We start from the raw sequence: 25,723 nt of genomic DNA on the forward strand, positions 1-25,723 counted from the left end.
AGCCCAAGGGTTCCTTAAACAGGTCAGCTGACTTGAGTCCGACTAATCCTGGGCTTACATTGCAGTGTAGCTATACCCATGGTGACCTCCAGGTGATCCTAATCTTTGTATTAACATTTGAGCCTTTGATACTCCATATCAAAAAAATTGATTACTAATTTCTTTAGCTGAGTTTTGAATGGCCGCATCTTCCAGAGCCCCGTATTTTATCATGAGATTCTTCAGAATATCTAGTGGTGCTGGAATTTTTTTTTTTTTTTTGGCCCAGTCTTGTGTGTTACAAGTGGTGTGCAAGAACCTATCCTTTAACTGCTGGGATTGCTAGAGTTACTGGGGAATGTGTTGTTTCTGTTAATTCTGGTGGGCATATTAATTTATTTTATCTAATCTAATCTAATCTAATCACCTATTAATCCTACATCATTCCTCCCCCATAAAACATCACACCACACACCTGGGGAGGTTTCTGACATTAATTATACTATTTTATAGGGAGCGCTTAAATCTCTTTAAATCCTCCACTTGTAGTGTTTAAGTGGAGAGCTTCACAAAACATAAATGGTAAAGAAAAAAAAATGAAGGAGACACCTACAGTACCACAAATGATTAATGATGTTGAACAGTCTAAATAATAATGACAAATCTGAAATGTTCAATAAATAAAACAGTACTGTGTCCCAATAAATCTCATCCCAAATAAAATGATTATGCTTACCTGACATTGATGTTACTGTACAGCATGATAGAATCAAACAACATTGGGTGGAGATAAACTTGATCAGCTTTGAAAATGTTTGGCCATGCTGACATCCCTTGAGATATCTATAGTATTAAAGCGATAGAGTGAATTTCAGGATCACATTTCTGTCAGAATTCTGTCCCCCACCCCAACGTTTATTACAAGAAACGTAAGATTTCTGTAACTGGAAGATATTATAGAAAACAGAACAGGGTGGATATAAATCATATGTTTCTATTTAAATTATACCTTTTTAATATTAAATTTGAAATTATAATAACCTGTGTTAAGGCCTACATTTATTATAATCTATTAAATGTGTTTAAATTAAATACATAAAGGATATTAAGCAATGCCAGTTTGCTGCTAAAATTTTGGAGAAAGTGAAACTGCTGAACTGGTGAAAGGTCACTGGCTAAGCATCTGAAACCAATGTGTTGAAGAGCTAAATCAACTTTTGAGATCAGGTGCTGAGAGATTAGTTCAGTTCAAAGTTAAGAAACCAACTGAGAGTTGAAAGAGTAAGAAGGCTTGTTTTCCTCTTCCAATGTATGAATAAGAACTAGATGTGACAGGATGAGTTCCAGTACTTCTCATATCTTGAAGGACATGGTGACCAGAAGCGATCAGTTCATTTTGCTAAAGGTAATATTTCCTTTGTTTAATAAATCAGTTAGTTTTACATACAAAACTTGTTTTGGGAAACTTGTTTATATGTATCAAACATGTTTAAGGTAGCTTTATTTAATAAAAAAAAAATTAAAGGCTGTTTTTGTGCATTTTTAATTAAATTTGAACTTCCATCCAGTTAGACCTTAAACAAATCACAAGTAAAAAAGTAATCAATTAGTGAAATTAAAAAAGGCATCATTGACCATTTACCGTTTTCGATCACAATTAAAAAGCTAAAAAGTAAGAATCCGAATAAAATGTAAATTAAAGTGTATAATTGTTTAAATGTATGTGTGTAGTCCATCCATTTGTTTAGCAAAAAGAAGCACTACATTTAGTGTGAAAGCTATATTTTTGTTGAAAATCAACATGTTTTAATGGGTACAGATCAATGGGAGTCAACCTTTCTTCAGGAAAATAACTAAGAAGTACAAATGCAGAACAAGATTAAAATCAATTATTTAAACCAAAGTTTCCTGCTTTCTGATTTAAATCATTATTATATCCCTTAATTTAAATTGCTTTGAATTAAATCATCCCACTCTCAAACAAAATGTAATTTTGTCAGTTTGATTACTTTGACCATTTGATGGCATTTTGTAAATAGTGATTTTGGGGGTGGGTGGTTGTTTGTTTGTTTGTTTTAGATAGGAACAGGAAAGGGGAAAAAGTATTTAAAAACAAAATAGAAAATGTTTGTAAATCCAAAAATACTGGCAGAAGAAGTTAGTGTCAGGAAGACCTAAAATTAACACTTAAAAAAAAAAAGGACATTCAAGTAGACAAGTCCCTTTAAAGGCAACACAGTCCAGCACTGACAGCTGAAAATAAAAACTGACCCAGGGAGGTGTAGGTTTAACGCTTTCTTCTCACCCAACACTCATATCAATTCATGTTGTGAGTGGGAGGAAGAAAAGAGGCCAGCTGAACAGAAACCCTTAGCTTGCCCTAGCCACCAGTTTGACTTACTCAAATTAACACAAAAGTGTTTAAATATTCATGATTAGTAATAATAATGCAAGAAAAAATGTATATACTGTGACAGGGTTGGGCCAGATGAGTACGGGAGAGTGATATAAGGCAGATATATTAGCCCTAGATTAAGTAGGTCCCTTTTCCCTGGCTAAGGTAACAGGGGTAGTTCCAGAGCAATCAGGAACTTGCTGGAACCAGTTAAGGCAGGGAGGCTAATTAGGACACCTGGAGCCAATTAAGAAGCTGCTAGAATCAGTTAAGACAGGCAGGCTAATCAGGTCAACTGGTTTAAAAAGGACCTCACTTCAGTCAGTGAGGGGTGCACAAGGATCTGAGAGTGAGAGGGTGTGCTGCTGGAGGACTGAGGAGTACAAATGCTATCTGGCATCAGGAGGTGGGTCCTGTGGTGGGGATAAAGAAGGTGTTGGGAGGAGGCCATGAGGAAGTAGCCCAGTGAGTTTTAGCTGTCACACAGTTGTTACAAGAAACGCTGTAGACAGCTGTGATGAACAGTGCCCTGGGCTGGAACCCAGAGTAGAGGGTAGGTCTGGGTTCCCCCCCCCGTCCCCCTTCCCCCATTGGATATAAGAGGAGTTGACCGGGACTGTGGGTCCCACCAGAGTGGAAGGTCCCTGGCCTGTCCCCTGATCCACTAGGTGGATCAGCAGAAACTGCAAGAATTGTTCTCCTTCCTTTTCCCCATGCTGGCCAGAGATGAGGTTAGCTGAGTGAATGGCAGGTTTGAACCACTAGCAAAAGTGGCCAAACTGAGGGCTGCCGTGAATCTCTGAGGTGAGCAAATCCACCAATAAGCACAGGACCCACCAAGGCAGAGGAGGGAGTTTGTCACAATACATTCCAGTTATTTGTAGTTTGTGTCTTGTAAGTGTAGATTCTATTTTTGTCAATTTTGAAGGGATTTGGTATTTTTGTCACTAAACCTTTCATTCCATCAGTTTTAGATTGGTGTCTGTTCTGAGATTGTAGAATATGAATAATACTCTGAACAGTAATGTTTTGATTAATATATGTTTTCTTTGTTTGGAAAATGGTTTAAGAAAGGAAAGAGATTTACTTTTATTTATTCTACAATGCATGAGAACTCTTACTATAGCCCAGCAAATTCTTTTTTAACCATATACCATCTTTGGTATGAAGAGCTTTGAAACTGGCCCTGCAAACTCTGATATAATGAGTTCTCTTGCATCTCTCCCTTAATGCTACATTGAGAAGGAATGTAGGAATAATATTGAGGAATATCAGGTTATGGTAAAGTTGTTAAGAAACTTACTTTAAAGTGTTCATAGAGAAGAAAGGAAAAGGTTATACTGTCAAAATAATTCTTCCTGAAAAGTCTTTATTTAGCATAATCTTATTGAGCACTTCAAATACCTTTTCTTGCTGTGCCCCAAATATATATCTGCACTGCACTGCCTATATGTGCAATGCTGCATCAGATCCTGCTATTTTCTCTGTACGCTATAAATATATTGGATTGAGGTAAAAGATCAAGGTTTCTCATTGCCAGTTTTCCCAAAAAAATGGATTAACTCTGCTAGATTATTCAAACCAACTGACCACCTGTTTGCTGACCTGATTCATATGACTCTGTGAATCAAAAAAGCCTGAGTCCAGAACAGGTTTAGTGATGTTCTTAAAAGCTCGTGCCCTATTTTTTAGGCTTCTTAGTGCTTGTTTACACTGCCCCACAGTTGAGACTAAAGGAGCATGAATAGCCGTGTGCACACTGTGCTGTAACACCCCCTTGAGAGCGCGAATTAAAAGGTTCCTGACTCATATTAATTTAGTCCCCTTAAAACAGGGCTAAATTTAATGTGAACAAGGAATCTTTATTTCGTGCCCACAGTATCCATATAGGCAGCACTTTGGTGCACACTACTATTTACACCCCATAATGTGAACTACAGGGCAGTGAAGACATAGCATTAGACACATTGTTAGAAACATAAATCCTGGGGAAAAAATAAGCAAAAATTAGTGTGACAGTAAGTGAGAATATATACTGTTAAACATTCCTAGACCACTGAAGGAATCCTGCAATATGTAAAATTTAAAACAATTTTATAGTTACTGTGAAGCTAGTGACACTGTAAAAGCAGAGTACCTTTTTTTTCTCTCTTATGTAATATGGCTGCAATTATTGTTGCTGGAAGTCTGTGATTGGTTGAAAGTCGCTCTCAAGTAAAATAGATACCTTATCAGGGGATAATTAAATCTGTTAATATTCAGGACAAAAATATATCTTTAATAGTATTATAACATATGTAGAACAATATTTGTAAGTTATAGAGAAAACAATTTCCTTTTAGTTTGAGGCAGTGACTTCCATAGTGCCTTACTGCTTTATAGGTCATTTGTCCAACCTGCCTAGAAATATTTTTTTAACTTTGGATTTCCTTTCCATTCCAGTCAGTTGCTATAATTTTTACAAACTTTAATCATTCCAGACTGAAATTTTTAATGTTTGTCTGCCTCAGGCTAAATTTTTATTTTGGAAGTTTAAGCAAAAATGGTTCATCCATTTCTGAGAATGAGATTAGGATAAAACGTTACTTTGCCAATGATAAAAATGTTTTACAGCTGTTTCTTTGAGAGGTTCTAGTATGTCTACATGTTTTGAAGCAAGGACTTGAAGCTAAAGAAATGAGGTTAGAGAGCTGCCTTTTTGCTATCCTTGTTAAAATTCACCTAACTCTGGCCAGATTTTAAATCTCTGAAAATCATTATTTGCACATGGTCCGTAGAGGATTGTTAGAGGCTGGCAGAAAAATTCTCAACACTTCATCTCCTATGAGTATGCTCCACCTCCACATAGCTCTGTACTAACCACACTGAATATGCTTTGCCCCCCACCCCCTATAGTTCATTAAACATTCAAGTAACCAGAAGGCGAACAGATTTTTTCTTGCAGTTGCTGATAATTACATTTATATGCAGCATTGTTGTAGCTGTGTCAGTCCCAAGATCTTAGAGAGACAAGGTGGGTGAGGTGATATCGTTTATTGGACCAGCATCTGTTGTTCAGAGTGATGGGTGTAAGCTCAAAAGCCTGTCTCTCTCACCAACAGAAGCTGGTCCAATAAAAGCTATTACCTCATTCATCTTGTCTCTGTAATTGATATTTGTGGCACCAAGCACCATAACTGAGAGCAGGGAGACTTTCTTTCTGTCCCTGTTGGCACCCAGGTGGCTTGGAGGAAAAGGAGGAAGCAGCCAGACTCAGATTCATAGGGGCAGGACCAAGAATAGGCATGCTCAGGCTGAAATATAAAAAGGGGGAATGGGACTGACTGGAGCTAGAGTGTAGGGAGAATGGGACAAGTTGGTGAGGAGGTACATGAGCAGGTGGAGAATGGGACAGTCCAGAAGTTGGAATGTCAGAAACAGGGTGAATAGGATAGGCTAGGATGGACAGCTGAGGGGATAGAAATAGTGGGGACAGGGACAGAAGGGATCAGGAGCAGAAAGGCCTGCAAATCATTAGAAAACACTCCCTGGCACCACCTGGGCTAGAACTCAGGATCCCTGAGTCCAAATGTTCCTCTGCTGTCAGGGAATATCTGTGAAACCCACTGGCAAACCCACTCTGTTTCATTCCCCTCTACTGTCTAACCTGCAGGCTAGTATTACTACCAGTTACTCTGCTAGTTCGAGAGGTGGAGGCCTGTGCAATAAATCTAAAAGTTCCAGTTCTGCTTATAATCCATATGGGGGTCAGTATAGTTGCATGTGATAGAATTTCTACTTTCAGTTAATTTTTTGTATATAATTCCTAGTTATTTTTTAAAGCTATATCAAATGAAAATTGAAGATTCAAAATCAAACATTTAAAAGTTAGGAAATGCCAGAATTAAGGTTGACCAAGCAATCTTAGTTCAACTCCTTTGTGCCTATGCACTATGATAGTCTTTAATTACATGATCGCTTACAGTTTTTCCCACCGGACCCCTGCATCATTCTTTGTTACAGATGATGTATGTAGTGAATGAGACAGGGAACTGTAGGAAAAGAAAGGGTGTGCTTATGGTGAAGAAAGTTGAGTGCAACCCTAGAGAATTTGATTCTATCCCCGCAGCAAACTTTCTATGTGATGCTGGACAAGTCACTTAAATCAGCGGTTCTCAACTGGGGGTCCACGGTTCCTTGGGTGTCTGCGAACCCTTTCAAGGGGGCCATGGGGCCCCACGTCTGAAGTCCCAATCCCTGCTGGCTGAAGCCCCGATCCCTGCCAATGCTAGGAGGTGTGGGGCTGAGGTGTAGTGGCACAAACAGCTCTCTGGCAGAAGACTTTCCTATCTAGGTTGTACTGAGCATGCTCTCCTGAACTGAGTAGGCTCAGTAGGTAACTGCCATTGGTGGGAAAATGTGCTGGCTGCTGTTTTTGCCGTTACACTGGGGAGTGCAGGGCAGCTGCTGCTCCGGCTGGTGTAATGGAGCAGGTAGCCTCAGCATTCCCACCTTTCCTGCTGGCGTGCCCCCCCCCCCCCCATGGATTGAAGCTGCTCCTCAGCTCCCAGCCCCCTTTGCTCCTGCAAAGGCAGCTGGTAAGAGCCGCCCGGGTGGGGAGACCTGGCTCCATGGCTGGCAGACTCCTCCGGGAACAAGGACCACAGGGGAGTCCTCCCAGCACGCAGCCCCTAATACCCTCCTCTCTGCACCCTGAGCTAACTCCTGCCTGCATCCTGAGCTACCTCACTGTGTGCACATAGCCTCTAGCTATCCCCTCCCTGCACCCTAACCTGTTTTCAAACTTTTTGAGCTAAGCCCCCCACTTTTGAGTTATAATTTTTGGTGGTGCCCTGCCCCCGCCTCAGACAGGCTGGGTGGCCTGCTGAGGTGAGTCAGGGGGTGGAGGTGTCATTCCCTCTCTGGATCCCACCATACAGAGGTGGCTCAAACCCTGCTGGCCCCTGCTCCCCCAGAATAGAAGTCAAACTACACCTCTGCCCAAGGCCCCTGCCCTGAGGCCCTCCCGCTAGGCCCTGGACTTTTTAAAGAATGTCGAGGGGCACCTCAGAGAAAAAGGTTGAGAACTCATGACTTAAACCAAAATTTTTTCACAACTGGCCACTGTGAATTCCTTGTTTGTGTGTGGGGGTGGGGAGGGAAAGGATGCCATTGGGAATCTCGCACTCCTGGCAGGGTCATCCAAGGTGGCAAAGTGAGGTTCCAGACCGAAAAATCCGATTTCCCCCCCTCAGGTCTTCAACAGAAGAGGAGGTGGACAAAGAGACAATTTCTCTCAATGGCTGTGAAGGCGAATGAAGGATGCAGCAGGATGAAGGTCTCCAATTGTCTTGGTTTCCTTGACGTTGGATTATGATTCTCGTTATGTCAAGCACTCTGTGGACACTGGTGTGTAATGGTGCCTCTATGTTAAAAGAAATCATGTATAGGCGTTTTCCATATAGTTGTCCAAGTCCTGTGCGGATTGATACTTGGTGACAGGAGCAGAACAGAGATGACCGGAAGCCTCTAATCATGGACCAGCTTGCAGGCGGCGGCTGTCAGGTGATCGTTTTGGATGGAGGCAGGCGTGCAACTCAGCAGCTGCAACTGTGACTGAGCAGCCCATTTTAAGACTCTCTCTGTTCATCCACATGGGGAGAGGGCTAGAAACAGTACCATGAACATAGTCCACTTCACCTCCCCGCAACTGGATAACTGCATCCAGAGGGATCACCTTACTGCAGTCGAAACTGAACAATGAAATTTGGAACCTGGAACGTTCATGATGGGCAACCCGAAAAGTAAGCTGCCAGGGCAAAGAACAGCCAGAGAACTCTGGAGACATACGTTAACATTGCTGCACTGAGACCTGACGTGCAGGAGAGATACAGCTCAAAGAACAAGGTGGTGGTTACACTTTTTTCTGGAAAGAACTAGGAGATGATGAATGAAAATTCATGGCATTGGTTTCCCATCAAAAGTGAAATCGTCAGCTAACTCTTGGAACTACCTGGCAGCATCAATGAATGACTCATGAACCTCCATCTTAAACTTGCCAAGAACTAACATGCAACACTCATTAATGCATACACTCCAACCCTTGATACTGATGAAGAAACCAAAGAAGATGCTATGCCAACCGTGACCAGATTCTCTTCACCACCCCCAAAGAGGGCAAGCTCATACTCCTTTTTAATTTTAATATAATGACAGTAAGTGCAAAGCCTTCTGTGCTTGTCAGAATAACATCAGTTCCAAGCAGAAGCAATACATCCACCATCAACTCAAAGCTGAGGTTTAAAGGAAAACCCACAAAATGAAGAACAAGTGGTGGGAGAACAAAGCGAAGGAGATCCAACAACTTGCTGTCATTCCCGAGATGTAGATTCTTCAATGCCATCAAAGCCCTCTATGGACCCATGGCCCAAGAGCTAACCTGCCTTAGTTCCAGAGATGGAGCCAACCTCTTCAGGCCCTCGACCAACCAAAATGGAAAAACACCTTGTGGCAGGGATCCCAGTATTTCAAGATCCAACAAAGACAACAGGAAACTGAGAAATGGGAAAGGAGAAAAGAATGTGTTGCAGCCTGACTCAACAATTCAGATATACCCTTTCCACCAGGAAATATCTTCCCCCAACTGTGACAAGATCCATGGATCCCAGATTGGTCTTATTAGGCACCTGCGGGTCCACCAGCAATCATTTTATGGAAGACAATCATCCTCAAACTCTGAGGAATCACCAACGATGTTCCTTGTTTTCTGAGCACACACTTCAGACCCTTGGGGCCTGATCTGGAAAAATGCAGAGCACTCACAACTGCAGCTGAAGTCAGTGAGAGCTGTGCATTGAATACATCACCTTGGTCCAAGCTTGTCCTCTTCTATCCCTCCACGAATGCAAGTCAACACCACACTATTCCATTTTGTTGCAATCACATTATTTCCATTTCTGGGCAAAGAGTTTTGTCATAGAATCGGCCCAGTGCGTTTTCAGTCAGCCCAGTGGTCACTCGTGGTCTCTGGGCATCCAGTCACTGATGCAGGTTGTCCACCTATTGTCTTGCCTGTGGACTACACCACCTGCCCATCTCTGCTTTCTGTCATACATCGCCTGTACTACATTCATCACTTCTGTATGTCTTCTGATCTCCTCATTAGGTATGTGATAATGGAGTGATATCTTACACATTCGCCTTTCTGTTGCTCTTTGGGTGACAGCTAATTTTTCTTTCTCCGCTTTTGGCATGGACCAACTTTCTGCTCTGTATATCATTGCTAGCAGAATAGTGGAGTTAAACAGTTCTTTCCTTTTATTCATGGACACTTCATCCTCTGTTAGAGAAGTCTTTATTTTGTTGAAACTTGCCCACCCCACCTTTCTCCCTTCCTACTGCACTCCTCTTCAAATGGGTTATCTCTGTTCAGCTGCTGACCCACATAAATATATTTGTTGATCTCTTTGATTACTTTTCCATTTACAGTGATGATTCCTGCTGCACAATGTTCATTCCACATCCACTTCAACATGTTCGCTTCCAACCCGATATGATGTGAAAGTGTTTGCAGTTGCTGCAATTTGTTCTCCGGTTCTGCTGTGTCCTTTGCAAATATTAAACAATCATCAGCGAAGACTGATGGACTGTTCTCCATCAATTCTAATTCCTTCTTCCCAGTTCCATTTCTTGAACGGCAACTCCAGTAGTGCTACGAACAGCTTTGATGAGATTGCGTCACCTTGTTTGACTCCTCTATGTATAATAATAATGCATGGGACATTGAATAATGTTATCTCTGACAAACAATTGCAGTTAATTTCTTCCAGCAGGTCAATGTACTTTGGGTTGATTCCGATTTTGTTGATCGCATTGAGTACAGCATTAATCTCCACCAAGTCGAATGACTTTTTTTGTAGTCAACAGATGCAAGACACAGTGGTGCTTTGTATTCCTTGCATTTTTTTGATGAGATGCTGAACTGAGTGGATGATCAATTGTGAAATACCCTGAGCAGAAACCAGTGTGTTCTCTGCTTCCATTCATTCCAAGATCCTTCTTAATCCAATTGCGTATGACGCGGGTGAAGACTTTATATACTTGTGAGAAGAGTCTGATCGGATGGTAGTTGCTCAGTTCTCCTGGATTGCCTTTCTTCAATAGTATTGTTTTAGATTTTTTCCATGCATCTAGAACATGCTTGCTATTGATGTAGATGGTGAACCATTGCGCCAATGCTTTGAAGAGAGTATCTTCCTCTGCTTTGAGATATTCCGGCCAAATATCTTCCACTCCTGGGCTCGTCCCTCTCTTTATGTTACGAACTGTGTATTCAATTTCTTCCCACATGATGTTGGGAACTTCTTCTGTAGCCTGCTGCCTTGATGGTGTACACTGGATATTGACATGCAAGGAGTACAGATTATTGTAGAATTTTGTACATGTTTGATACATCTTGCTCCTTTCTGATGTTCTTTCACCATTATCATCTTTCAGCACTGCTGGGGTAACCTGTTTCAGCCTAACATCTCTTTCTACCTTTTTCAGACTCTCATTCTTTTCAGCTGCCTCTCTGAATTTCTTCTTTCTGAAGTCTTCATAGTCTTCTTTGATCTTCATGTAAATTTCTTTGCACAGTGTTCTATATTCTTTGCCAATTTTTCCTTCTAATTTCATGTGTGCCCTTCTTGCCACCAGATTCACAATTTCCTTGCTGATCCTGTCTGCGTCCCAGCATTTTTTATGCCTTTGCCTTCTTAGCCCCTGAGATTATCTGCGAGATAAATTCCTCGTAGTCTTCATCGAAACCCTTGTTGACTTTATACGCGAGGTTCATTTCACTTCCTGTGCAAATGCCTCTTTGTTGAAATGCCATTTTCCCTTTGTTTTCTGGCATCTCTTGACACAGTCTTCATAGGCACTGTGCTCGAAACTACACGTTGACGACATATGATGATCTGAGCCTGTTCAAATGATTCAATCTCCTATTTTCACTACATCGTTGACCACACAACGATTGAATATGTAGTGATATAAAATATTAAGTACTCTTGTGAAGGGGTCCCCGAGGTGCAGCCTGTGGGAACCAGAGTCCCCGGGGTGCAGCCTGTGGGAACCACTGAGTCCCCTGAACCCACCAACCTGGGCTGGCCCTCACACTGTGATGCTGTGGTCCTGCTACAAGTCTCTGGTAGATACTGCAGTTATGCAGCCATCCACAGGCAGGGACACATCCAGCTAAGTTAGATGAATGCTGTTCCACCCACACATGAACCAACAATTGAGAGGCTCAAGTGAATTCCCCCAGTCTTTCACCCCAGAATTATACTGTCTTGCACTGCTCAGAAGCCTAGCCAGTGTAAGCTGATTATCCAGTTTGCCGCTTCTTCAAGGGAAAGTGGACGTGTACCAGCCTTTGCAACCTGAGCAGGTTTCCCAAGCACTTCAAACAAAACGCAGTGTTTTAGATAAAATATAAAACAGGTTTATTAACTACAGAAAGATAGATTTTGAGTGATTATAAGTAGCAGGCATAGAGTTCAAAGTCTTTGTCTTCCAGACATTCCTTTAGGTGTTGAGTTGGGGGGCAGGGAGAGAGAAGAGAGGCCAGGCCTGCTGGAAAGATCTTTGCTGTAACATGGCCATCAGCAATCCCCATTGGTCAAGCAATCTCCATTGCCTGTAGTCTATAGGATAGTGATTCTTTTTTTGATCGGGTTTGATGAGCCATTAACGCTGTCTGGCTACTCTGTTGTTGTACCTGAAAGGCTGGTTGTGGGTGTTCCCAACCTCACAACATGTTTCAGTAACATATACAGCAATACTTCATAACCTCACATACAACGATAGCACATACAATCCGACAGGATAATGTTCAGTGATATCTCATAAGTCATACTTTGTACAAAACATATAATTATATAACAGTGGTGAGTATGGGGGTTTCCATATGCTGCTTTGAGGTACAAAATGTCACAGCTCTGAAAACCTAGTTGTCTCAAATTAGGCATCCAACATTAGTGGATGCTTTTGACATCTGAGGCCTTGTTCTCCCTGTACCTCAGTTTCCTATCAGTAAATTGGGAATAGTAATACCTGCCTGTTTCATGGAAAAGAAAATTCATTGCTGTTTGTGAAGCAGTTAGACGCTAGAGTGATGACTGCCTTTGAAAAGCCCATGAGGACATTAAGAATTGTGTATTTAATGAATGATTGGGCTGGTAAATTAAGCTTTGAGCTTCACATTAAATGAGCATAAAATAAATACAGCTACACACTCAATGAGCATCATCCAATTAATGCATTGAATGAGGCAGGGGTCTGGTAGACAAAAGGTATATTGAACATTAATGATAGTATTGTAATGCAGATGCACAAAGGGACAGAATTAATATTGCACAGGCAACCTAAATTTTGGCATTTCCTAATTTTCAAGTAATTGACTTTGCAATCTAAATAAAATTATTTTAATGTAGGTTTTTTAAAATAAAGACATAATTAGGGTCCTTTAGATTCTGCAGTGCTCTGGTAGAAACTCATGTAAATTTAGTTTTCTTTTAGTATCATTTTTTTACTGTATTTTTTTAAGTGAATGAAAAAGCCTAGGATTCTTCTAGCTGGAGATATATTGGTCAGCTATTATACTTCCGCTTTTATTGATTCAGCTTTTAAAATATTCTATAAAACTTGCCACTTGCTTTTGTCCTGAATTGTTAATTTAACTTTCTTTCATATGAACTGTAAAAATCTTGTAAAGTCAGTGCTAGTATAGAAGTCAGCCTGTTATGACATTTTGAGGGGGAAGGTAGGGTTGCCAAGTGTCTGGTTTTTGACCGGAACGCCCGGTTGAAAAGGGACCCTGAAGGCTCCGGTCAGCACTGTCAACCGGGCCATTAAAAGTCTGGTCGGTGGTGCTGAGGGCTAAGATGGGCTAGTCCTTACCTGTTCTGGCACTGCGCTGTGCCTCGGAAGTGGCCAGCAGGTCTGGCTCCTAGGTGAGGGGGTCATGGGGCTCCACACGCTACTCCCGCTCTGAGCACTGGCTGTGCACTCTGACTGGTCAGGAACCACGGCCAATGGGAGCTGGAGGTACAGTGCCTTTGGGCGAGAGCAGTGTGCAGAGCCTCCTGGACCTCCTGCCTAGGAGCCAGACCTGCTGGCCACTTCTGGGTCACAGCACAGAGCCAGGACAGGCAGGGAGCCTGCCTTAGCCCTGTTTCACTGCTGACCAGGAGCCGCCTGAGGAAACCCCACAGCAGACCCCCGAGCCCCAACCGCCTGCCCCAGCTCTGAGCCCCTGCAACCCAGAATCCCTTCCTGTACCCCAAACCCCTCATCTCCTCCTCACCCCAGAACCTGCATCCCCAGCCCAGAGCCCGTATCCTCTCCTGCACTCCAACCCCTTGCCCCTGCCTCAACCCACAGCACCCTCCTGCACTCCAAATCCCTCAGCCCCACCCCTCCAGCCTGGACCCCCCTCCTGCAGCCCAAACCCCTCATCCCTGACCCTATCCCAGATCCCGTACCGCCTCCTGCACCTGAAACCCTACCTCAACCCGCAGCTCCCTCCTGCATTCCGAATTCCTTGGCCCGAACCCCCCCACCTGGGAGCCCCCTCCTGATCCCATGCCCCTTGTCCCTGGCCCCACACCAGAGCCTGCATCCCCAGCCGGAGCCCTCACACCCTCTTGTACCTCAACCTCCTGCCCCAGCCCAGTGAGTGAGTGAGGGTGGGAGAGAGTGAGCCACTGAGAGAGAGAGAATGCAGTGAGCAGAAGCTGGGGCCTTGGGGAAGTGGCGCAGCAGTGGGTGAGGCCTCAGGATAGGGGTGGGGGTAGGAAGTTCGATTTTGTGCAGTTAGAAAGTTGTCAGTCCTAGCGGGAAGGAAAGGAAGCAAGTTACCTAAGTGTGAAAACTCTCCTTCATAATGAACATGGGATGGCTGAGCAAGGAAAATGCTGATTACACACACACACACAATTGATACATTATTTTAACCTACTATACCTTTTTTAGCAATATTGCCATACCATTTTCTCTTCCATATGCATACACATCTAATATTAGGCTAATGATTTATTGGCATGCAAATTGTTTAAGTATGTTTGTATGTGTTATGACAGAGAGTCATGTCATAGATACTAACAGTTGAAGACTATTAATATGCATATTTGCAATAAAAATTGAGACAATGCTACAAATATTTTGCAGTAGATTAGGGGTTGAAAAATATTACTCCACGATGGCATGCTGAAATTTTTCCAGGCAAGTAGCTGGCTTCACCATTAGCGTCTGCAAAATATAAACTTTCATTTGAGAAAAAAACGTATTCTAGCTCTTGCACTTTGGAAGATAAGTTTCCAAATATGACCGGACCCACTGTAATCTTCTTGAATCTGCCTGGAGCAATAGAGGTATGGAGTGCTTAAGGCCCAAATGCTGGACCCAGTCCATAGATAAAACATTTTGACTCTATGGCAGGGAGGTGTTTGGGGGGACTGAAAGTGAGGTAGGAATCCTTATAAATATTTGAAGCTTTCAGCAGTGGAGCTACTCTGCTGCCACTGTTCCAGCAAAGAAAGGTTTGAGTTGCCTCCCTTAATTTCAAAGGAATTTTCACTCTGAAGCCTTCCTGTCTCTCTGGCCCCATCCATGTTGGTAAATTGATCCATTGCTGATAACAGTTAATACAAAAGTCGTGCATGCCCCTTTAATTTTGAAATGTCTTGACTTTTTGAGTGCTTATCTTTGCAACATTCTGTAAGAACAATAGTGGCAGATAAAATATAATCTCTTTGAGGGCTAGATTGTAATTTCACAATCTAGAGAGAGGCTGGAATGTAGCTGTACTAGTCCAGGTTCACACTGGGGGAGTCACATTCCCCTCCCTCATTTCCCTCCTCCTCCAGTGCAGAAGTAATCTGCTGTTAGTCTGTACCAGTCTGTAGTCTCCTGGTGTCAAAACTCCATATATTACCCATCTCTTTCTGCACCCTCCCCACCCATCTGTAAAGAGAGATCACCACACAGGCTACTCTCCTCCTCCTGCCCTCCATTCACTGTACTGTGATCTGCCTTGCATCTCTTTACTGTGTGGTATCACTGATATGCACCTGCAGTCTTAACTTTGCTGTAATAGTTGTTTTTTAATGTGTTTAAAATCACAAGGAAAACTTTAGGACATTTTCTGTTTAATTTCCAATTTGTATTTCCCCAGAAGTTTTAGGAAAAAAATCTGGTGACACAGGGTGGAAGCCTACTACTACTTTTCTCTAATGCACTGCAGCTTTCTCTGATTAAGTGAGGGAAAAGCAGGCCATTAACAGAGTGGGTGGTGTCCACCTCAAATGAATGGTACTATCATTTGTGCTACATTAATGTAACGTAAACAGCATTATTGCAGTGTAAACATGCCAGGGATTACAGACTCCTGCCTAGGCTCAGAATAGCAGCTCAGTTCTGTTTAGAGTTCATTGCACTAGATGGATGTAGGAGAAAAGGGTTTTCTTTTTTTGAAGAAGCACAGGAATTGTGGTGTCTGTTATTGACTTCTGTGGCTGCTTTTTAATCAGATTCCTGCTCCTGGGTTTTTTATTGGGCTTTTTGACAAGTGCCCATCATTTAGAGCTTTAGTGAATGATGAGATGGTGACTTAGCTCCCAAAATGAGAGAGAAAATGTTGCACATTGTCCAGATACCAGGAGCTTATATAAGGAGCCCCAGTGTTAAGCTTTTGAGAGAGTTCCCATCCTTTGATCTGGAAGAATAGTGTCTATAATGCAGGTTATTAAGCATTAGGGGGACTGTGAAACCGAAAAACTACAAGCAGTGGTCACAGCACACCAGCTGTTGTATATTTGTTGGCATTACTGCTAAAGAGGGATTTGACGTAGGAAAATGAGGTGGCTTTGTGGATATTCATAGAAAGCTCTTCCCATGCATGAGGAGCATCATGGGAAAGAAGAGTGAAGGTACTTGTTTAAAAAATTTAACAAATAAGTGATAAAAACAGGTGGTGGTGTTGGAAGAGTTGAGATGAGTCAGCATATAAGAGATGATAGGTAGAGTACGGCAGGTTGTGAAGGATGCTGAAAATGAAGAAAAGTAATTGGAGTTTGATGTGGTGGAGAAGGAGTGGCCAGTGGAGGGAAACAAAGAGAGGAGCCAGGTAAGTGTTCTTTGCACCAATGTTTTGAATAGATGTAAGTGTGGTAAGATGCTGTTTATTAAGATGACGAGGGCATGGATAAGAGTTTTAGTTATGTGACGGCGTGGAAAGGCCAGGCCTTGCTGCTTCTTCCTGGATACTGGCACTAAGAGGATTTAAACAGAGCCTGGATGTGAGAAAAAAGGGGTTTTGTTTGTTTTCTAAAGCCAACAAACTGGCATGGCTTTTGTAGAAATTTGCTGGAATACTATGTGAATTTGAGCATTATGTCTGATTATGTAATTACCTGGCAGTGTGATTCATCGTAATAAAAATGTTTTTTAAAAAAACAGAATTAGATCATTTACATGTTAGTCCTTTATGGGCCAAATAATAATCTGAATTTCTCAAATTGGAAACATTCAGATAAAAAAAAAACTAGTTATAAAAACAAAATTAAGTAACATTATTCATACATGACTAGAGCCATTAACGATCACAAGGATCGTCTATAAGGGCAGTAAAAAGTGAAAGAACAGGAATTAGAAATTTAAAATAAAATTGTTGATTAACCTGTTCTTTGAAACCACCAATTATGAGGATTCCACCACCTCCCTTTGTAACTAACCTGTTCCATTGCTTAACTATCCTTACTTAGAAAGGTTTTCCTAATATGCAATCTAAATCTTCCTTGCTGCAGGTTAAGCTGATTACTACTTTTCCTACCACCAGTGGACATGGAGAACAATTGATCATCATCCTTTTTATAACAGACCTTAAGATACTTGAAGGCTCTTAGCAGGTTCACCGTCAGTCTTCTTTTCTCAAGACTAAACGTGCCCAGTTTTTTTTTAAATCTGTCTTCGTAGGTCAGATCTAAACCTTTATCATTTTTCTTGCTCTCCTCTGGACTTTCTCCATTTTTTCCACTCTTTCTTAAAGCGTGGCATCCAAAACTGAACACACTATTCCAGCTGAGGCCTCGCCCAACGCAGAGTAGAGTGAGACAGTTAGCTCCTGGGGCTTACATATAGCACACCTGTTAATGTGCCCCAGAATGACATCAGCGTTTTTCACAACTGCATCACATTGTTAATTCTTATTCAGCTTGTGATGGACTGTATTCCCCCAGATTCTTTTCTGCAGTAGTATAACATAACCAGTAATTCCTCATTTTATAATAGTGCATTTGATTTTTTGTTCCTAAGTGTAGTACTTTGCACTTGTTTGTACTGAATTTCATCATGTTGATTTCAGGCCAATTCTGTAATTCTGTAAGGTCCTTTTTGAATTCTAATCCTGTCCTGCAAAGTGAACCCTCACCAAGGTTGGTATCAGTTGCAAATTTTATAAGCATATTCTTCACACCCTTATCCAAGTAATTAATCAAAATAATGAATAGTATTAGGATCCCACTAGATATGTCCTTCAGTTTGACAGCAAACTATTGATGCATACTCTTCTGAGTATATTTTTTCAAGCAGTTGTGGAACCAGTTATTGGAGTTCAGATTTGGATGCAATATCAGTTTGCCACAAAAAACCCTCCATTCATTACTTTGTCATAATATTAGCAATGCATTTGTTTCTATTCAGACTTTGTTTTGAGTTGTGATCCTACAGCACATCTGAGGCATGTGCATACTTAAATGATAACTTGTCTTCCTTTTCACAGTGTTGCTATATAGACAAAGATAACATCATCCCATTGCAACTTAGAAAAAGAAAATTGACCTTTGACAAAAGTAATTAAAAATTAACGTGCTATCTGTAGATCACATCCTTCCTTTCAAATCAGTCCATGCTTTAAGTTTGTCATTGAATTTTAAAACACTCTGGACCGTTACACAAAGTCTGAGAATAATGCTGGATGAAATACCATATCATTTTCAAAATCGAACAAATGAACAAAAATATTTCTATAAAGATACCATTTGTTGCAGGCTTTTTTACTCTGGTTCTTGGATTCTTAGAATGAAATTGGTGGAACTCCTCTCACTTTTATGGTTTTTTTTTACTCATGGCAGTGGTGGTGTAACCCCTGTTCGTGTTTTTTTCTGGGGAGCCTTGGAATTCTCAGCATCAGAGCATTCCCACTCTTGGACAAGTGGCACTGTAAAATCCCTCCAGGTCTCATAATCATCCTCCGCTGAGGGTACAGGTGACACCCCCGAGAAAGAGCATAACTGCTTGTATGGAGCACTGTCATATACTGGCTTCAATGCACCTTTGAGAGTGTTTCCCAGCTCTTTAGCGCATCCCACTAGGCTGGGTGCTGCAGGTGTTGGAGCCCCTCCTAATGCCAAAATTAATTCTTCTCTTGTCTGCTTCTCATCTACCATCAGAGCTTGCAATTTCTGCGCTAAAGAATCCACTTCAAGGGACACAGGCACACTAGGAGGGGACTGCTTTGCCCCCAGAATTGTCCAGGGGATACCTTCTACTTGCACCTCTTTGGACGCTTTTATCAAGATCTGCTTCCTTGGAGTGAGTACATAATGCTACCATGCCCTTCACTTTGCAGTTGTAAATATGGGTGTGGACCTTTACCCTCCCCAGTATTTCAGCATCTAGGCTCTCCTCAATTTCATTTGGTTCCATCTCTTCTGGGAACCCTGCCACCAGCACAGCTTTGGTTACTGGAATTCGTGCCCCTCGGTACACGTCTTCTAATAATCCTATCTCCATTTTTTTATTGTTAAACTGAGATGAAAGTCACTCAGGAGTTTCTTTGCTCTGTGAAAGAGAGCCCAGGATGCGCAATGTAGGAGTGTGTGTGTGTGTGTGTGTGTACTGCAAAGTTCCCCGTACAGGCCACCAAGTGTAACTTTAGCGCCCTTGTGGCCAAGATGGAGTCTGCTCTGCAGGCAGCTCTGGCCAAGAGAAGGCGCGTGCAGGAATGCAGCAGGAGAAATCCCTTCCATCCCAGGGGCACCTGTTCCAAACCCCCCAGAGTGAACACACACACCCACAGGAAAAGTACAATGGATATAACAAAGGGATATATTTATTTACAGAGGATGAGAGGAGAAAAACAACAAGGGGAAGTATAGGGGGAGCAGTAAAACAGGGTTGCCTCCAAAGCAAGGCCCCACAGGCCCAGTGGTAGCACAGTCTGACAGGGCAGACATTGAACAATGTGTCTGCACACATAGTTCAGGAGTCCTGAGCAAAGTTCTAGTCCAGTGGTGAGTCTTGGGTGTTCCTGGTAGTCTTCGGCGCCAGTGAACTTTCGCCCAACAAACCCCTCCAGTGCCCTCTTCTGCCGCTCTCTGCAAAGCCACACAGAGCAACCACCTCCCTACTTAACTACCTAGCAACCTCCCTCCTTGTTCCCAGTGCAGAGTCAAGAGTCCCACTACTCACAGCCCCATGCAGCTCTGGGCAGCCGAGATACTGGGTCCAGCTCCGGCCTGTCCTTCTTGGGCGATTCCTCCCTGGCACAGTGCTCTTCCTGGCTCCTGTCCTGGGGTGTCCCCGATCGGCCGCCCTGACCTTCCCAGGCCTTAGGCAGGTTCTCTCCTTCTTCCTTTTTGAAGGCCTGCAGGCTGCTCCCTCTCTCTCCCTCCCCAAGCTCCAGAGAGCCCCCTAGAGTTTTCCTCTTTTTTTCTCACTCCCCGTCTCCCCTGGGGAAAAGATTTAAAGGGGCCATGCTCTCTAAACCCTTAAGGGGTTACAGAGGTATGGTAGAATGTATACAAGACATGCTACTGGTCATCATGTGCAATCTGCTGCCAAAGACGGTGTGTTCCGAATTTTCCAAGCAGTTCCTTCTTCACTGGTCAGCAAAGGATCTTCCTGTAAGACATTACACCTTATCAGGAGAGCATAAGGGTGGAATTAGCAATGGCTAAAGGGAATATTGGGTATGCCTATGGTACTGTATCCTAGAATCCTGAGCTGTGGCAATAGGATTCATTTGGAAAAAGAGTTTACCCATTTTATTGCCATAACCTGTTAAATCCTGGTTTACCAGATTTTATGGCAAAAGAGACACAAGGTGTGTGAAGATTTATTGGACTATTGGTGAGAGAGACAAGCTTTCAAGCAAAAGAGGGAGACACCTTGATCAGTCCCCTTCCCCAAGAGAAATGACGGGTGCTTGTGAACTTTTGGAAGCCAGACTACAGGTTCATTGGCCTGGTCTGGTATCAGGTTCAAGTGTCTTCGGTGTTGTTGATACTGTGGTGAGGGATACTGTGCCAGAGGTGGACGTCTACTAGGCTTCAGACATCCAGATTCCAAAAAGAGGGCCAGAAAAAGCTCAAGGAGCTACCTAACGCTAGAGGTGCATTTTTGGAGGAGTAGGTAGACTCCTCTTTACAAAGTGAGAAGGGGACATAGGCCTGTTAATTTTGCTGTTCTGGGTTTCATCTTTCATCCTTTCAGGCCTTTCTTTCAACAGAGGGAAAGAAAAGGCTCCGCTTAAAAGCCTGCTTTCACAATAAGTGGCTTCAGTAGTTTGGTTAATAATGTGTTGACATAATATACTCTGACTTCTTTAAGGCATTTGACTTAGGGTATGTGTACATCACAGTCAGGTGTAACTGCAGCACATGTAGACATACCTGAGCTAGCTTTGATGTGGCTAGCTCAAATAACAATAGCAGTGAAACTACAGCAGTATGGACTAGCCACTTAAGTATATACCAAGAGTCCTGGGCAGGAGTGTACAGCCTGTACTGCAACACCTTCACTGCTTTTCTTATTCAAAGTAGCTAGATCAACACTAAGGCTTTGTCTATACTACCTCACTTTTAGTGACACAACTGTGCTGCTAAAAGATGCACAGTGTAGCTGCGGTTTGTTGGAGAGAGCGCTCCTGCCAACAAAAAAAACTTCCACCCCAAACAAGCAGCAATGGCTTTGTTGGCAGGAGAGTGCTCCTGCCAACAAAGCACTGTTCACACTGGTGCTTTTTGTCGGTAAACCTTTTGTCATTCGGGGTGTGTGTGTGTGTGTGTGTGTGTGTGTGTGTGTGTGTGTTTTCTTAACATCTCTGAACGACAAAAGTTTTGCCAACAAAGTTCCAGTGTGTAGACAAGTAATGTCCCAAACTGTGTTTGGAGAGCTCCTGGACAAAAAAAAAAATACTTAAGGCAAGGGATAAGTCCAAAAAACCTGCCATCATACATGCAACAGAAGGAAGGACTGAAGTCTTTCATCAAAATCTCAGCTGTCTTTTTAAGGCTATTTGTATACCAGTTTCTGCAGTTTAACTTCTCAAGAGAAAGAGAAGAAGAGCCAGAAACAATTTAGGGTAATCTTGCATCATGACCTCCATCAAGAACATCTGGCTCCCCTTTCCATTTCTTTGAGGAGCATAGGTCTTTAGAGGGCAGTCTCCTTCAGTTTTCAGGCCAGTGGACTGTCACTTCTTCAGACTGATTAGTAGCAGTAATCTTTGGCTGTGTTTAAAATAGTTTCATAACCCCTCTTCCCAAAGATTCCTTTTAAGGACTTTAATGGTCTTGTACCTTCTCAGACTTGTATAAACGGGTGTTCTGACTAACTCCAGAGTGAATGCTCTCATAAATTACAGATGAGTAATCTGAATTCGTTTAATCTTTTGTGCCACTTTTGTCGTGTTTAGATGGATGTCACACTGCATTGCCTCATTGGACTCACCTAAAAAGTCCATGTGGGTAAAGCAGTATGTATCAGATAATTCCTCTAGGCTACCTGCTCTGCCCTTCAATCCTTGTTTGAAGAGGAGCTAGAAAAGATCTAACAGTTGCTGTCTAGTTCCAAGAATGCATGCCTAATGCAGAACAGGCCTGTGAAGCGAGCCTCAAGCACAGTTTTCTAAGAGCAGATTCAGAGGTATAGGTTTCTACTGATCAGGCAACGGGACTCAAAATAAGCATTAGGAAGGTTCCACGGCATTAGTTCCTTTCTGCACCAAAGAAGAGGTAAGAAAACACAGGGAATGCCTGAAAACATGAAACAATTGGCTTGAAGGTATACATGCCTGTTGGTTAAGCTTGTTTTATTTTCAAGGCCCTTCATATCCTGTCCCCACCCTGCCTATCATCTTGTTCATTACCAAGCTGTTGACACATGTCTCTGATCAGCTAATGATACTTGTTAACTTTTCAAACAAGCACCTATATGCTTTTTCTCATGCTGCTCTTCACGCTTGAGAGAAGCTCCTCACAAACATCTTATTATTCTCCTTCAAATCTCTCCTTAAAACTCTCCTTTTCCATGATACCTTCGAAATACTTGCCAACGGTTAGGCTGCTGGTTAATACCACAACCTGTCATGCTGACCAATATTATCTCATTGTTTCTTTGTACTACTCAGTCTGTCTGTCTGTATCTGTGTTGTCTCTTGTCTTATACTTAGATTGCAAATTGTTTTTGTTCATGCAGCTTCTAGCACAGTGGGGTCCTGGTCCATGACTAGGGCTTCAAGTTAATGGGAATATATTAATACACACCATAAATAAGTATAATAATCATGGTAAGACTGTATTTGGGCCCCCAAAATGTCAGGCAATTAGGTCTTCAACATAATGTATTGGAGGAGCCCAATAATTTTTTTTATTTCACCAGGAGAGCTTTAACTTGTACTGAAAATGGTCGGTGCTTTTCTCAGGTTACCGAGTCTTAGGATGGAGTCTTTGTAGTCAGTCATTCAGGCAGTGAACTTCGGTAAATTGTTGTGCTTCTTACATTGTTGCATATGCTGCATAATTATAATTTCTCCCATGCTGCTTAGCCTAAAAACCAGATTTGCAGTGTACACATTTTATAAAACTGCAACTCAACATGCTTGATTCAAGATGCTGAAAGATAGGCAGATCTGTATCAATTCTACTGTTTTGAATTGTCTTCTTGTTTGTGAAAGTAAGTCTCTCCTTCCTTTTTTTCACTAAAGAAACATGTTTGATTCTTTCAGAAAACTTCCAGAACTGCAGGGTGCCTCAGTGTAAATTTCAAGGTGCAATATTTAAGCTTCTTAAATGCACCCTTGAGTGCCCACCTTTTTACATATAATACTTCAGCAGTGATGTTATGGGGAAAATTAAAACTTTTTCTCTTACGTAACATCCAGTAAATGGTTAATAATTTGGGAAAGACCACTTTCAGACAGTGTTCTGCCCTCAGTATATGATCAGACAGTGGGAATTCATTCAGCTGATGTAATGCTTCAAACGGGTTCTTCACTGATTGCATTTATCACTGGATATTATGCAGAGTTCTGTGGAATTCTATGAAAATCGAGAACTAATACAATTTTAATTAAATTCTTATTAAACTCATTTGTTACTTTTGAACTCTCTTCTGGGCTCTTAATCTCTGTTCCTTGAAACAATTCATTCGTTTTGTAGTTTTTCTTTTTATGCCTGTGGGATTATATTGTGGCTACTGACCTTTGGCAGTATGCATTAGGACCAGTATTTTCAAACCTGTGAGCCTAAAGACATACCAAAATAAGTTGCGTGACTTTCAGAGATGTTGAGCACGTGCTACCATTTTCTTATGAGTCACTTCAATGACATTTTAAGAAACACGTACATGTATTTTGCCAGCTTGCATTATGGATTATGTAAAAAGAAAATCAATTTTAAATGGAAACTTGATAAACATCAAAGCCTGTGTTGAAAAATGTTGTTTGTGTCTTAGAAACTCATTAGGCTGTGCACTCCATCTTTGTGGGTATGCTGCAGGTCACTTTGACCCACCCTTTGAGCGGTAGACTAGTTCTGAAGGAAGTTTTGTCTTGTCCTTGGCCAAGCGAAATGGTTTCTGTGACATGGTATGTTTTGAAAGAGGGAGGAAGTAAGTAATAAGGAGAAAATAGGAGGTCTGCAAAAGAACCCTTCCTTCTTTCTACATACTCAGACTGTATTTATATTTTTTTTTCCGCAAACTTTGTCCATTTCTCAATCCAGTCCTCCGAATTGACAATAAATGTAATTTCGAGAGATCTGGCAAGCAGCTCTTTCACCTACCACAATGAACAGCTGTAAGAGCAGTTGTCTGTCTTGTAACTTGTTGGGGTGGATTTCAAATTAAATTCTAGAAATACTTTTTCTTAAACTCACAAGATCTGAACAAGATATGTTCTAACAGCTGAATCAGGAAATTGCATGCTTGCTTTCACAAGATTAATTCATTGGTTAAATTTGAAGCTTAATGCTTTGGATGATACGGTGACTGCTTTGGTCCTGACATTTCAATGAGGCTTTGCCTTTGTAGGTAAAAAACAAAAGAGAGTCTTACTGCCCTTTGGGTGCAATCCCAATATGGCAAGTAATCCAAGAGAACATCAAACAGAGCCAAAGGATGTTAATGAGAGTGTGAATTTCGTGAATATTGTTTGAGAGAATACAGATGTTCTACTGTAGTTGATTCTATTCAACTACTGGGTAAAAAGATGAAATAGGAGTCAAGTTGTCGTCTCTGAATAATATTCATATAAACTTATACTGCTTGCTTGCTTTTTAATATGGTAGTATCATATAAGATTTATATCTGGTATATCAATCAGGACTTTCCTGTACCTAAACATCTAGAATAAAAGTTGTTTCAGACTCATGTTTGAATTTTCTAGCTCTCATGAACTTTCCAGATCCTTAATGTTAGTTATAGGTAAGGCTAACATTTTGTCACGGCAGTCTGGAAGTCACAGAATCTGCGACAATGGGTGCTGGGCCCCCCTGTTAGCCCCAAGCTGCTGCTGCAGGACGCAGGCAGGTCTGTGCAGCTCCCAGCCACCATAGGCAGATCCCATAGCTCCAGGCTGCTTCCAGTGCTCCCTCACTCTCAGACACTAGGGGTGAGGGGAACCCTGGAGCCCCAGCAGCGGTGGGTACTGGACCCTCCTTCCAAAGTTACAAAGTAAATAAGTTAAATTTTAGACTTGCTAAATTTAATAATTGTACTTAAATCACAATTTAAGTTAAATTCACAAAATAACAACAACCAAATAAGGAAACAGTATGTTAAACATAATGTATGACTTAATGCCCTTTCCACTGAAAAAAAATCTCATTATTACTTTACCAAAGTGGGTTTTTTAATTAATTATTCATAAGTAACTTGTCAGCATGCGGGATATTGAGAGGATATCAAGCACTCTGACAGTCTTGTAAAGCTAGGAAGTTACCATCCGAAAAGTGTAGCATTCTCTTGCAAATTGTTAAGTAAAAGGCAAATTAATCGCATGGTTCTCTGTCTGTGAAAGGATGATTTAATGGTAAAGGTACCGGGTTA

General features: G+C 41.9%; 1 protein-coding gene across 22 annotated transcripts in view; it reads left to right on the top strand.

The window, feature by feature from the left end:
- GPHN (gephyrin) overlaps nucleotides 1-25,723 on the top strand; it is a 596,340-nt gene that overhangs the window by 131,384 nt on the left and 439,233 nt on the right. The window lies entirely within an intron of this gene.

This window comes from Gopherus flavomarginatus, chromosome 5 (genome assembly GCF_025201925.1).
Source record: "Gopherus flavomarginatus isolate rGopFla2 chromosome 5, rGopFla2.mat.asm, whole genome shotgun sequence".
NCBI classification, from domain to species: Eukaryota; Metazoa; Chordata; order Testudines; family Testudinidae; genus Gopherus; species Gopherus flavomarginatus.